Source organism: Anoplopoma fimbria, chromosome 6 (assembly GCF_027596085.1).
Source record: "Anoplopoma fimbria isolate UVic2021 breed Golden Eagle Sablefish chromosome 6, Afim_UVic_2022, whole genome shotgun sequence".
NCBI lineage: Eukaryota > Metazoa > Chordata > Actinopteri > Perciformes > Anoplopomatidae > Anoplopoma > Anoplopoma fimbria.
In genome coordinates, this window is record NC_072454.1 from 17,729,244 (window position 1) to 17,744,401 (window position 15,158).

Below are 15,158 nucleotides of genomic sequence, written 5' to 3' on the forward strand. Positions count from 1 at the left end.
CCAATCAAAATACTACTTTGTTGTTTTTTTTTAACTGTCCTGTTAAATCACTATTATCCCATCATGCTTTGCTGTGATTGCTCAATTTATTTTTTTCTACTCAAGAGAATTATGTCTTTGTATTAATGTGAACTGCCCTGGAGTAAGAAAGAAGGCTACAGGAGACATGTTTTATTCATTCATGTCTCAAAATACTGTCTAGGTGCACAATCTAAAAAATCTCACTTTATTTTTATCTTTCTCAATAATCTGAACTGTGAGGTCTTCAGTTCATAGCCTTCAAACCACATCTCTCCTTCCAAGACATTGTGAACCCGTTAACAATAACGGAAATACTGTTCTTGAAACCCAGTTTTCCACTCCACGGGCAGTCTGCAGAGCAACATCTGCTTGAGGCTGCTGTTGTTCTTTCATGTGGTGAAGCCATGTGTGACTTATCCGATTGGCCAGAGAGAGAAATGTCACAGTAGAGTAGAAATAGGCTGTGGAGAGATTGGACTCTAGGGTTTGATGAACCTCCCAGGCACCGGGGCAACGGAAAACTAATGACGAGGCACCATATGGAGGGTGGTACATGCAGACCCTGATGGGGATGCCCGTCCCTGCAGAGGACAAAGTATATATACACTGCTCCGGGCTCCCGGCAGAACACTTAATGACATGGTTGCAGTTCACCCCGGCAAGGGCCTATGAAAAGGTACACATGCAAAAGCAGTAAAATAGCTTATTAGCCCATTTTACAAATGCATCCAACAGACCATCTTGTGAAAGCAAGCATGAAGTTAATGCATTTCAGATTATACTCACTAGACTCTAGCACTGACACTCCCACACAAAAGCATAAGTATTCAGTATGTATCACAAAATATATCGCATACCCACATTCACACACCCACAAGCTCTTAACACAGGGAAAACTTTAATTACAGTAAGAGGAGCCGCTAAAAGCTGCACAGGCTATCCAAACCTTAAGTATACACCAAGCCTGCCCTTTACACTAAATATATATCGCATTAACTTGGAATTAAAGTAAACAGACAGTCTACTTTTAGAATACTGAATAGTAATTGTTTCCATATGAACGCTGTCAATAGTTTTTCTGTTCTTGGAAAATTCAGCCTTAGTCCTATTGTATCTGAGTAAAGTAAAAAGAAAACTTAATGATAAAACCTTGGAATGCTGGCAATTTTTCTTTTATTAGTCTGAAGTGAAAGTTTCATCTTCTTCAGAGGTAACATTTATCACACTTTTATTGGTGGTATTCTATAGACACATTAAATAAACACAATGTACTATGATCGGTTTTTAAGTAAATTACTAAACAAAAAGATGTATGGTTTTATCACTGCTATGAACGACCTTCACAGCATCAGCTTCTTGCTGAATGAGAGAACCTCTTTAAGCGTTTAAAGTGTTATTTTTGAGCCAGAAAGACTACAAACATATTGTACCGATGAGGTCACTGCAAGTTCTTCAGCTAAAACTGCATTTGTTTATGTTATTGATGAGCTTCTGGGATATAGTTAATTACTCACATGGTTTTGTAGTGACTGAAGTACGCAGACCCCTTTAAGGCTCGGACAATGAGCAAACCGCTCTCACATTTTCACTCACCTGTGTGATAAATGACAGTTTAGCCTAATGGTGAAAGAAGAATGCTATTGTTGAGACTTTCACTAAAAATAATACATTAACCAGAGCAGCTTTGTGCAGTTTGGCTGACCAAAGTATTAGGCAAAATTGATGAACCAGACTGCTGACGACCCCGTGTGACCTCACTTATCACTAATGACCCTTGACCCATCTGTCCCTTTAAACAATTCTTTAATCACTCTCATGTTCCCACTGAGGTCAGACAAGTCTTTAAACAACACAAGATGTCACATGCATTTGTCTCCTGTGTGACACACTCAGAACCTAATTATGTTTGTCTTTTTGTAACCCAGAGATTAAAACTAATGGTGGCAGCTGCACTGTCTGCCCCCAGCCTATTGTAATGTACTGGTCAGTCAGCCAGTCACATTTGCATTCCTATAGATGCATATATCAAAGAGCCCCTGGATGACCTCAACGTTTCCAATAGCCGAGCATGGTTCTTCTCTGTCAACACCATTAGCATGATCAAAAAAAAGAACAGGCCTTTTGACCATATAACTGATTAGAGGTCAGTGAGTTAAGGTCACACTCAGTTCAAGGAGCACAAGAGATGAAAAATGGATGCATATCAGTGCCCGCAAAACATAGCCAGTCATCAGGGACTCTGATAGGCAACCTGTCGAGCAAAAAGGATGCTTAGCTCAGGAGAAACCACCTGGCATTCATTACAGGCCATTCTAAACAGGGACGCCAGAAATGATGGGCAAAAACACTACGAAGAAAAACTCAGCTGTTTAGGTAATGGCTTAATTGTCCTCAGAACCATACAAAAGCTCACAGCATAAGGTTAAGCCAATGAGTTGATACAAAGAGGACCAATTTGAGCTCTTTTGATTTGGTGTATCAACATGATTAGGCATGCTCAGCAATTGCGCCTTAAAAAAAACTGTACAAAATTAGAGAGCCTGTTCGGATTTGACACAAAGGAAAAACAAATCACCAGCAATGTGTTGTGGAGTGCTTAAAGTTCAATATTATTGTGTAATATTACTTAATGGTCATAATTTGGAGAAAAAGTAGACTCGTTTTGTTCTAAAAAGAGTTTACCACAGAATGAGAACCCTGAATGAGAACAAAAAACAGAAAACAAACTGCTTCTTCAACACATAGTCTAAAATGCCAAAAACAACTGCACACTCAAAACAAAAATAAAAGGGGTGCTTGCTGTTCCCTCTCCCTCAAATCCTGTTGCACACAGCTTGCACATCAAACAGAGCTATGATTTAATGGCCTCTAAATGCTGAGCAGAGTGGTGCTGAGGTCAGAAGCCAAACCAAGGCTCGGGGCCTCCCACAAAGTCTGCACTCTTGCCAATGAGTTAAATTTGCTTATACTGTGTGTGTGTTCGTGTGTATAAATGATGAAAAAAATATGTGACTGCTGATGCTCCGATGTGAAGCATTCGCTCTTTACATATATCCTCTGCCACAGTGCTTATGGTTCGTTCACATACTTCTGAATCAAATCCCATTTCTCATTCAAATGTGCCGTTATGAATGCAAACATGCTTTGAATGTCGAGGTGTGTTCACAGAGGTGCATGCTAATCAGAGTCCATGATTGGTATGGCAGATTGGAGAGGTAGTCTCAAAGAAATCTCAAAAGACTTCCAACTGATTGTGGACATTTTGTAATGAACAAAAGGAGGTGGGAGCTGACAGCCTGAGGCGACAGAGTGTTTTTGGATATTGAAGCCATCTTCATCACTCATTCGTGATTACATTTGACAATGAGAGGCTCATGCTAACCCCTGCAAATGTCTGCTTGACTGAGTGTGCTCTGTCTATCTGTAATCATGAATGTTATAGTGGTTAGGACTACTTGCCCTGTGCACATTGTTCACACATCTAATTAACACAAATACATATACACACAAGAAGAATAACCAGCATTCCAGCCCCCCCCCTTTTTTTCACAGTTGTCCCAAGACTGCCTTGTGACTTCGTTGCTTTCAGTCACAAGCGCAGTCTGTTCCGGCTGTAAAAGAGAGGGGCAGCTAAAAGCACCGAGTCCGGGGAGAGACGTTTCAGTGTGAGTGATGTGCTCCAGTGTGGGGGTGTTGTCCCCACCACTCTGTCTCTGACTGGCTCTCCCCCCTCATCCTCCGGGCCAAGACCCTCTCCATCTCCTCACATTACTCAGTGACCTGAAACCACGGGGCCAAAAAACCTCACCGGCTCCTCCGTCTTCTTAATGAATCCAATTTTTTGCCTGAGAGCACAAGGCGTGGCCATACATCCATCGCAACTCTAAATTATCTGACATTAATACAAATTAACAGGAGCCGCAGCCATCGAGACTGCGCCCCCCCCACCATGGCAGACAGTGACAACACATCTATATCGCTGTATGAAGACAGCCACTTATTCTGTAGCCCAAAATACAGAGTCAATAGTCTCATTTAAAACAGGCTATAACAAAACAAAAGCAGAGGGGCTGATTGGTGTCTGTGTCATTACACTATGAATTATACACAATACGTTATGAAAATATCCATATAATTGACTCTGCTCTATGGCAGCCATTAATTCCTGTCCTCCATTAAGTGGTTTAAATGATCTTGTAAGAGGCCATACATCTCCTGATGCCCTTTATGAGATCAACACCACGTCCCCCTTAGAACTTAATCGACCCTCAGTCCCATTTGTCCATGAAGTCTGATGCAGGGGAATAATTATTTAATTCCTAAAGGTTCTGAGGGGTCCGACTTGTCCATTACCCCCAGTAGATCTGCAGCAGGGAGGCCAAGGCTCCTCTTCGATCCATTCTCTTATCTCATTTATGTTAAGCCAGCTTTAAATGTCAGTACTATATTTGCATGCCAATGTGCATCGGTCTGCAGCTCATTATTTTCAGATGTTGACAGCCTAATCGCATGCAAGTTTGGTCCACTTTGCTAACCCAATGCTTGCTACAGCCAAGTCGTACGGAACTGCAGGCCGAGGTTTGTATCTGCAGCGTTTGTCTGCAGCGGTCTTGTTCACTTTCTGGGGGGGGAAACACCGAAAATGCAGCACCCTCGCAAAGACAGCTAATCAGTAATGACATTGATGGAACAAGAAGGTCAATATAAATGATATCAATTAGACTCTGAGGCTCCGATTCTCCTGCTCATACGCCTGACTTTCTTCTCCCGAGATGGTTTAAAGATGAAGACCAAGCAGGGCAGAACTCTACCTCAGCAGGTCTGACGTAGGCCAGAGCTCGGTCCATCTCTCCAGAGAAGTTCGTCATGCGCCCGCGTTCACTCACACAGGAGCTCCTCCACAGCTCCGCCCGTGGCGAACACACAGCTCAAGGGTGGCATTGTTTTGGTACTTCTCCAAGAGGTGCAGAATTAGGCAGTGTCAGCATCTTTTAGGATCGTAAATACAACCTGTCATCATTCATCAGGGCACCAGAAGGAGAACGCAGACACTTCAAGGCGTCATTATTTCGCTGTCCTCAAGCACCTTGACATGAGATCACTGCAGTGCAGCAAAAGGGGTAACATCTCCTGACCCGGCGTAGGCCAAAACACCACAAAAGGGTTATTAACATTTCATGTGGAATTAGTGTACTCGCACAGTTCCAGTCAGCTCCAGCAACTCTTTGAGAGAGAGTTGGTGGAGCTGACATGGCAGCGTTTAAACACGTGAACGCAGTTAGTGGGCTGTCTCCCGCTTTCAGTTGTGTGGAAAAGTGACAGCAGTGTCCTCCTGTTACTATACAAGTTATGCACACAACGCTGCAGCGGTTTGAGAGACTGCAGTCAGAGAAATACCCCCCCCCCCTCCCACCGCACCATCCAAACACATGCAGTGAAAAGAAAAAAAGTTAAGAGGAAAAAGTTTGAGGGAGAAGCCACCAATGGGCAGGGTGGTGGGATGTGGGATTAATTAAAAGCTGCTGTCACTGTGGTGTGCTGGTGACACGCAGCCACACGATTACTGAGATCTCTGTGTGAGAGGAATCTGCTCCCACAACTCATTTCCTCCCCATAGAGGGGGTGGCAAAATGGGACCGTCTGTTGAGGAAAAAATACCAAGAAAGAGAGAGAGAGAGACTCATTTTTCATTTAAAGGAATTTGGGAATCAAAAAGGAAGGAAAGGGCAGGGGGGGAGGGATGGGTGGGTGAAGGAAGAAGAAGGATGAGGAGAAATGTCTTTTGTTTTTGAATAAAAGTCTGCTCAATCTATTTCAATCGAGGGCTACACTGGCCTGGTGGGAGGGAGAGGTCAAAGGATCTAAGCCACTGTAATCCCAAGCTTGCCACTGCTTAAAACCTGCTCAAGTTAACATGGTGATGTGCGTGTTTATAGACACTATGACACTCACGCAGCTTAAACTAACATCTGGCAACTCGACTATATCTAACTTTCCACTTATTTCTTGGGATGCTTGGTAATCCCTTTGTTGCGAACAATATACTGAACACGACTAATCTAGTACTGTAATGGGAAGTCAACATTTTTGAGAAAGGATTGATAATTTAAGTCATTTATCAATGAAAAAAGTCAAATATTCTCTGCTGTTGCTTTTCATTCTTTTCTATCAAATCTTGTTTTGGACAGTTGCTCAAACAAAAATAAGCAGTTTGAGGATGTTGCCTTGGTTGCTGGGAAGTTTTTAATAATCACAATAATCAATAGTTGCTGCCCTAAATTTATCCATGGCATAAACTTTATGTTAAATAAGTCTTCAATGAAGCCATGCAAACATGGAAATTCAATATTTAATTATAAGCCCATATAAACGCCCATGAAATAAAATAGAAATACAGATCTAATAGTTTCCTTCTTTCTCAAGTTATTTCAACGAGTGTGTTCAATATATTTAAACGTGTTTTCACCTCCTAACAAACAAGCTGTCAAAATGGTTTGTGGAGATGTAGCTTCAGGGTGATGAGCAATATAAGGGGAATCATACAGTACTGAAATATACACAATTATTGTGCACGAAACTTTGCAGCAGCACATGATCCTTTGGCAACCAGAGCTTGGTTGTCTTGGTTATGTTTATAATTACATTCTCTTTACAGACAGACAGCAGACGGCTGTATGCGTCGGCCGTATGCAGCGCTGTCAGATTCTAGCACTTATTCCTGCACTTCTTGTGGATTTTACTTGAATGCGTTTATATCAAGGATGAGATGTAAAATAAAAATGTCCCAACGTTCTCAGTGTTGTGAGAGTGAGACATTCAGCAAGTAGGTTGGAGTGCTAAAGGTTACACCCCAGCCACAGATGTCATTAACAACAATTCTTATTAAAGGTGATAGCTATGGTGAGAGCAGGATACTGTAGACGAGGAAGACAGCGATGGGGCTTATTAATTCACGCCTCACTCTTCCTGTAGGTCAGGTAAATGTGAACGCAACGCGGAAGTTCGGAAAATAGACATGTGCATGTACCTGATCTAAGTTTGGCATCTGTATCATCGGGGCAAAATAATCACACTCAATAAATGATATCCACTTTTTCCCCCCCACTTGTAAGATTGTTCCCTTTACCATCTAATAAACCAGAGATTGTGCGCACCTCACAAATTAAAGCTCTTCAGGAGTCGGATGGAAATTTAATACAACCAGGAGCTTCAAGGCTACTAATTATTCATCTATTTTAATATGCAGACATTTCATTTAAACAAAAACTTAGGCAGAAGAGGGAAGTTTCCATTTTCAGAAAACACTGCTGGGAATGCTGGCAGGCCCATTCTTCATTATCTAATTATGCTGGATTATTATTAGCTAGAGACACAACTGACGGAGAAGACATACTTTGATGGAAGTAGTGCGCTAATGAAATCAGGAGATGCCAGGAAATGCATGCTGAGCCGATGATGGTAATATAGTGAGATTCTACTGTGTGTGGTGCAGGGGCCAAGCAACAGCCTAGCGCGGCGAAGAAAAATACAAGAAAAACTGAAATAATGAGGGGGTTTTTTCATTTTTTTTCACAAGGGACAATGCTGAGCTTGAGGCAGACATACTCTGTATACATACATCTGTCTACCACATATTCCTGTTGTTTCGGGCCAGCAGCATACGGCCAAATGTTACCAGATTGGTGCTAATGTGACAAGGGTGATGGCTTTTGTGTAGAGTCACCAGAAGTTGTCAATGGCACCACGAGCTTGGTCATCAATCACCCAGTCGCCTGGTTGTGTGCATGCGTGACACAAGGGCAGGGTCGCAATGGAAGGGGGCCGAGCCCTGTAACATGGACTCTCGCCCCAGGATCCCCAATGGACTTGAATGAAGAGGTCCCGCACATTCATGGTTACCAGGTCACTAATCAAATCATGTTGATAGCCAGGGATAGCACACAGGACAACAGAATTCATTTAGCATCCCTCACCTCTATTGTCTCTTTGCCAGAGCATCACTGGGGGCAGGGATAAATAAGTAACCCCCTTTTCTTCTCCATTTATATGAATCCCTTCAAATGAATAGCGTGCCTTGTGAGAGAGGCATGAATCAAACAACAATGACATTAGATCATTTGGAACTTCTGACGACATATTTGTCACTGCAAAAGAAAAAGTATGCAAATGCAAATCATCAGCGTGAGCCAGATGGTCATGGTTTTGGGCAAATTCACTAAGTCAGGCCTAAATAATTGTCCCACATTACAAATATGGCCAGAGAAATATTGTACAGCACGTTCAAAAAAAAAAAAAAAAAAAAAAAAAAAAGGGGGCTGCAGAGGTGAGAAACTGTCCATCCATCACTAGAGGTGATCATTTGGTTATATGTCCCCTGAGGTGACTAAACACAACAACCTGGCACTTTGTCAGACGTGACTGTGTCGGGTGCGGGAGCTCACACGTGTGCATGTCGTTCATGCATATACCACAGCCCCAAGGGGAACCAGTGCCTTTGCCGTGTAGCCTTTTAATTAATCCTGTGATGACAGAGTGGATCTGGCAGGTTATGTATGTCTTAGGGCAGGGGTGAGAGGGCAGTGAGGAGAGAGGAACGCGACAGTGGGGTTAATGCCAAACCCACCAAAAGGCATAACACAGTGAGCAGGAGGTCCGCTCTTGGACAGGTGCTCCTTCTGGGGTCACCCGTCAACTCCCTAACCACACAAAGCTACCGTCTGTCACCACAGATACGACGCGAGTGGCCAAAAACGTAACAACACACGGCCTCAGTTGACTCTGGTAAATGTTATGAATTTTTAATGAGTACAATAGAACCAAACATTTACTTATGTTTGAGCCTCTTCTATCACAGGGTAAAAATGTACTGGTTGGCGGTTTGCTTAGATTGCGTTCTCATTTCTCTGACTCCTGGTCTTTTCCTGGGGTGCAGTTAATTTTAGCGGCTTTAATGTGCATTTGACAGAGCGTAGAAGATGTATTATCACCATGGGTTTCTTTGCTTTGTGAAATTTGTCATTTCAATGACCATTTGAGCTCACATTTCAGACAAAGTGTGATTTGAATATAAAGTTGGCCATGCATTTAGATCAACTAAGGAAATCCTTGAGAAACGTAAATCTTCCTTGAGGGTGATTAATTGAAACCTTTAATTTGCCGGCCATTGTTTCGTGCCCTGTGTGTGGACCATGCGTTGGGTGACTGCACACGTTGGCGGTGAAACTCAATGTGGGCCGGCTCGTCCATTCTTAATCATGTCCAGCCAGAATACTAAACACTGTGAAGGTGAACAGTGTGACCATGTCCAAAAGTAGGAATTGTATTTCAGAGTTAAAATGAGAATCGCTTTAATCGATAAATGCAATAAATGCAGAATGATTTGTCTTGGTGACAAATATCTCAGCATGAAGAAATGATAAATTGCAAATTATCACACTAGTCAGAGAAACTCACAGCGTGAGGTCAACATGCAGCCCAAGACTATGGACTATAAGGAACTATGGACAATAATATGCATTATTTTCCTGTGGATTCTCTGCCCATCAGCAGCATTATTAAAATAGAGTGAATCAATGCCATTGCGCTTTTTCTTTTCAGCACATTGGGTACTCAAATGTATAACATCTGTCCCTCCAGCCCCCAAGGCTGCAGTCCGTCTGTCTTTCAGGCGTAGATTGAAATATACACGGGTCATGTGCAATAAGGCCAGTCATTATAACAAAAAAGAAAAATACATCAATATTATAGGGCACGAGGCAACATTGCTAGAGACTGCCAATCTGCAGAACAAATGGCTGAAGTATTGACTGGATACTCAACCAAGACAATGGGCCTCATTGGTTGCCTGTCATTTAAGAGACAGCAATTAGCCGGTTTTATAGCAGATCGCACAGGCTGTTGAAAAGAAGCAAAGGTTTCTCACTTAGCTGTTGTGAAATGAGAGACACAGAGGAATGTCTGTAGTCAAGGCCTCTTTTGTTGAGGCTCAAGTGCGTGATTGAGTTTACTATACATTCAGAGAGCTTCTTTTATACTACCAGCACACGATCATGGCGGTACTTTAAGTTAGGGAAGAACAGAGCAAAAGATCGATAGAAAGAAGACCAGAAAATTAAAACAAATAATTGTCAGTGACGGAAACGAAGGCAAACACAATGACAGACCATCAACCGCACAAAAATATGTAAAGTGAGGAAAACTGATTGTGATTTGTCCAATTGTAATTGAAAATTAAATTGTGATTATTTCTTAAAAATTAAACTCCAGGCCTATATTGGTGGTTCACATAGAATTAATTAAGACGAGTTTGTCTCATTGGCATAGAAACAGCCACATAATACAATTGCATTTTTAAAAAAAAGAACCTTAACAACATGCAACTCAGTCAGCCAATAAGCAGAAAGTAAATTAATTATACCAGGCTTTTCAAAGAGGTTTTGAAAAGGTTACCAATTTTGTTATTAGGACATTGCATTATCAGTTAACTTGATATTTCTAACAGCTACACATTTGTCCACTAATGGTTATAATGACAGAATGCTGCAGCTACCAGGCAAGCTGGTCATTAACACTTGCCACTTTGTTTGTCATGTTGAACATCATTAACACACTCCCTCTATCTTTTCAAATCAAAATCATACAGAGTAGTGTTTCTTAAGGAAACCATCTTTAGCGGAGTGTGTTTACAGTCCCTGCACTGGACTGTAAACTCTGCACACTAAGAAAGAAAGGAAACCAACAACAATTGATAGAAGTAAATTTGTGTATAACAGTGGGGGCAGTTTAGCTTTACAACCATGCACAGCCTCCCCGCATGACTCTGCCTTTAAAGGAAAGAGATTAAGCACAGCCTACCGAGGGATGCGTGTTTGTGTTTTGTGTGGGCGTGTTTGTGTGACAACACACATCTGAGCACACACTCAGCTGGGGTGAGAGGATGACAAGATGTTAACGGAGGCGAACAGACACGTAAACCGCCACAAACGGGAAAGAACATTTTGGATACTATTGCAAACATAGGCTCCAGTGAGGGAAAACAAAAAGGCAATAAAGCACCAATACAAACGTGTGAAAAACACATGTGGTGACGTGCTCAAGAAGCAAAGTGTGATACATTAAATCAGGGGATAATGGAAACAAGACCACATGTACCTTGTGATGGTCATTTTAGCTTCACCCTCCAGGCATGCACACTTCAAAATGTTAAGCTGACTATTCATTAAACTCCTGGGGTTTATCTTACCACTAGGAGTTCTCCTAAATGGCAACTTCCTAGCCAAGACTTCCCTCTTTTATCCCTCCATTATTCCTCTACGTTATGACCTATTCCAGAAGCTGCTGAGATCAACTTTTACTAGAAAATGAAGAGACCTCTGAGCTAAGAGAAATGGTTGACCTGGTTTCTGTGGATGACATTGTGCTTCATGAATGGACTTATTCATTATACACTCAGTGACCGATTCATAATTCATCATAATAATCCAAGTACAATGAAACATATAATTAATGCTGCCGTATGCACTGTTGAAGTGATATTTCTATAGTGCAGAGTAATTCAGTGACAACGATGAAGCAAAATCTTTTTGTATTTAGTATTTACTGTTGGATGTCACATGGAATCCTGCACCTGAACGGAGATATCCCCAGTTCATCAGCACTACATAGTGGATTTTTCCCAGAGGCCAGGTGGCAAACATCACAGGTGTTACTTGACTGCTACTGTTAGTTGGTGAAGAGGGTACAGGCTAGCTTTCTTCCAAATAGTGACCTCATGAGGCTGACCGGAGGATTAGGATTTCAGAAACGAAGACCTCAGTACCACTAAAAACTATACGGTTTGCCATTTTCAAACCTTATAAATACTGCTTGTGCAAACTCAGTAGTCCAATCAAAGTAGAAATATTTACAAAAGCTGCAGCAAAGTCACATTGTGTCAATTATTAATGCAACATGCATACATTTTACAGATTGGCAATATATTCATATCACAAATAGACTAAAAATGTCCTTTTAAAACTGGAAAAATAATAATAAAAAAAAAACTGTCAAACCACACTAACTCAAGATATTGGCAACTAAACTTCCTTAAGGCTACAGTGTTTGTGGACATTTTCTTCATGTATAATCTTAATAAAACTGCTGGTGAGGTTGATGTCTATGAGCCGTCCTCAGTGTAAATGTTGGAGGTGCATTGCTGTATGAGCAGCCTCTCCCTAAAGTGCACTGGTATTTATTGTGAACGTACAAGAGCGCATGACGTATATGTGTGACTAACATTAAGTGTGTTTTTTTTATTTTAAGAAAATTGTTTAAGTGGGTTAATATTAGTATAGTATTCCAAGGCTGTGTTGCCAATGTAAACTTTAAAAACAGGCTGTTGCAATGAATACTGCACTTTGGTTAGATGCAAATGCATCACATTGCCAAGTAATTTCAAAGTTCTTCAATACGAGCAGGAGATTGAATTCTGTAAATTACTTCTTCGTAAAGCCCTTCCACCTTAGAGTACAATTAGTGTTGGCGGTAATTCTATACATTATATTTTTATTCACAAATTTTAACTTTATTCCCAGTAGGTCTATTTTTCTACATGTACATTATGCTTCTTACAACATTATGAATTGCTTTTGAAGTGTTGCATAAAGAGTTTAGTTTTTAATTTGTGATTTTGAAGAGCTACGGTTATTGTAATACTGGATCAGTTCAAAATGTAAATGTAAAAACATTATTTTGACTTCATTTCAGAAACTGTAGCCAGAGGCAACAATGAGGTAGCATTTGGTAGTGTTATAGCACCAGGTTTTGCAGCACCTAAACACGAGTATCAGGAAATATGACATCAGCATTCTGACATGTAGGACACTAACCAAACAGAGAAATAATTAAATGGCTGTGTGGAAATCCATGTTTGATTTTACACATGGTAATCAGCCCACATTACCTTTTCTGGTGATGTTTTATGCAAATGTCATTAGCCGATATTTATATTATCATTATTAATTATGTGTCCTGTGATTTTGAATTCATTAAAAAAATGTAAGTGAGACTGTGTCCAAATGAAGGTGCTAATGCTCCGATTGTGTTAAGATAATGTACCTGATGAGGCCATTTCACAGTCTGGCTTCATTTTAGCCGACAAGCTTCATTAGTCTCAGCCTCCAGAATGGCACTCAAAACTGGATGGCCAAATGGTTATCAAGTGCTAAGAGCCATGCCGGGACCTGTACCACACACCATAAACCTTGGATATTAATTAACATCAGTTGTTCGCAGATTTTATTGGGTGATGCCTTTTTAATTGACACTTATACGACCAATGAATTCTGAAGGTACACTTCATTGTAGGAGGGCAAAAAAGACAAATTAAAGTCAATTAGTTTGAGGCGGACTGAAGGAGGAGATGGCCGTGCAGATGAGAGAGGAGCGGCCCGGGCCACACAAGCTCTGACGGACACCAGACTATGGGGAGACCCGGAGTCTGCCAATGTGAGATAAGGCCAGCACAGAGACGATGGCGCACTGCCCTGTACCGTTTCTTCAGAACATGAAGTGTAGAGTAACAGCCGGGGTCAGGCCTGCTGCCGGATCAGTTTTAAGAAAGCTCTATTACTGAAGAGGCCCTCCGATATATGTAGAACAAGCAACTTTTGTTCTGTATTTACAATCTTGCTGATTTGGCTGGGATGAATTATAGAGTCTATTTTAGTTTGCAAAGGGGTTGACGAGGAGGTGGGCCAAGATGCAAGTGAAACCCCAGAAGCCTTGACCCTGAGAAGCCATAGTTTGTTAGTGTGTTCTACTGAAAGAGGCAAAAAGTCACTGCCAGCACGGAAAACCAGGGTGAGAGTGTGCCCGGCCTCAGCTAGAGCATCAAGGCCAGCTGGAGAGGGTAGGGAAAAAAGGGATCAAGAGCAAGCTTTTACAGGTTTCCCCGCTAAAACTGTGCATTACATTTCAGTGTGTGGGAATGGCGTGTCTATATTTTTAGCTGTTCTAACAAATACATAAGTAGAGACGCTGTCAATCTCTCAAGATGAAACCTCGTCCTTAAAAGGGCCCTTTGATGGACTCACACCCCCTTAATCATCTCTTCAACTAAACAAGAGTATTACTCGTCTAAAAGTATTATTTTCACATCAGTGTATGATGCCATATCTACAGCAATAAAAAGGCAAAGTCCATAGTCCGTGGCTACGCACATCAAACTCTCCCTGGCAAAGAAACTACGCTCGTAGCTATAAGTTGCCAAATTTTGACAAAAAATCTTTAAAATGGATAAAATCCAAAAGACATTTTGGCAGGGAGATGTGGAACATCTTGTAAAATACCAATAAAGCACAATTCTATCATCAGGGGAATATGGGAATGGGCAAGAATGGCTTGTACTGACATCTGTTAATTTGACATATTTGGGCCTGCTGGCAAATGCACATGAAAAAAGATGGTGGCTCGGCTTCTATCAGGTGTATATTACAGACACTTCCTATTTTACATCATAAGTTAATATCTCAAATGTCAAGGAGTTTTTCAACACTTCAGATTATTTTTCCTGGATGCTTCTTATAAATTTGTGATTTTTTGTTGTTTTTTTATTTCTAAAGCGGATCCTATAATCATTACACACAGAGTAAGATCTAAGAGAAAAGAGTTCTCTACAGTCCCTGAGCAGCAAAGTCACAGGTATTCTGTTATCTACGTTTTCTTTAATTAACTTATAAAAGTTTTGAAATGTTCAATGTGTTATACTTTAGCAAATACAATACAATTGTATTGTCATTCTAATAGTGCATTAATTTGATAATTCTGTAACACAAGTATAATGTACATATATTCTATTACAACACTTAGAGAGGAGTTGATGTTTTTATGTGTCACAATACTATAATTATATCTTATTTCATAGAAATAACCTGAACCATTGTGTTTGAAGTCAAATTAATGAAATGTGCAAAACTCTTGGACAAGTTTAACTATAATCCTCCATTTTGCCTGCGGCACCTGGCCTTAATCAACCACATTACTAATGAAAACTACACCCAGTGTCTCTATATTGTTTGAAATGAGGGATGATAATTCAATACTTCAGTGTTCAGCTTCTTCTCCAAGTCAAGGGCAATTAAAATCAATCGCTTCGACTT

The 15,158-nt window shown here is 41.0% G+C and overlaps 1 protein-coding gene across 4 annotated transcripts in view; it reads right to left on the reverse strand.

Annotated features, from left to right (window-relative positions):
* The window catches only part of macrod2 (mono-ADP ribosylhydrolase 2), a 389,097-nt gene that overhangs the window by 321,643 nt on the left and 52,296 nt on the right, over positions 1-15,158 (reverse strand). The window lies entirely within an intron of this gene.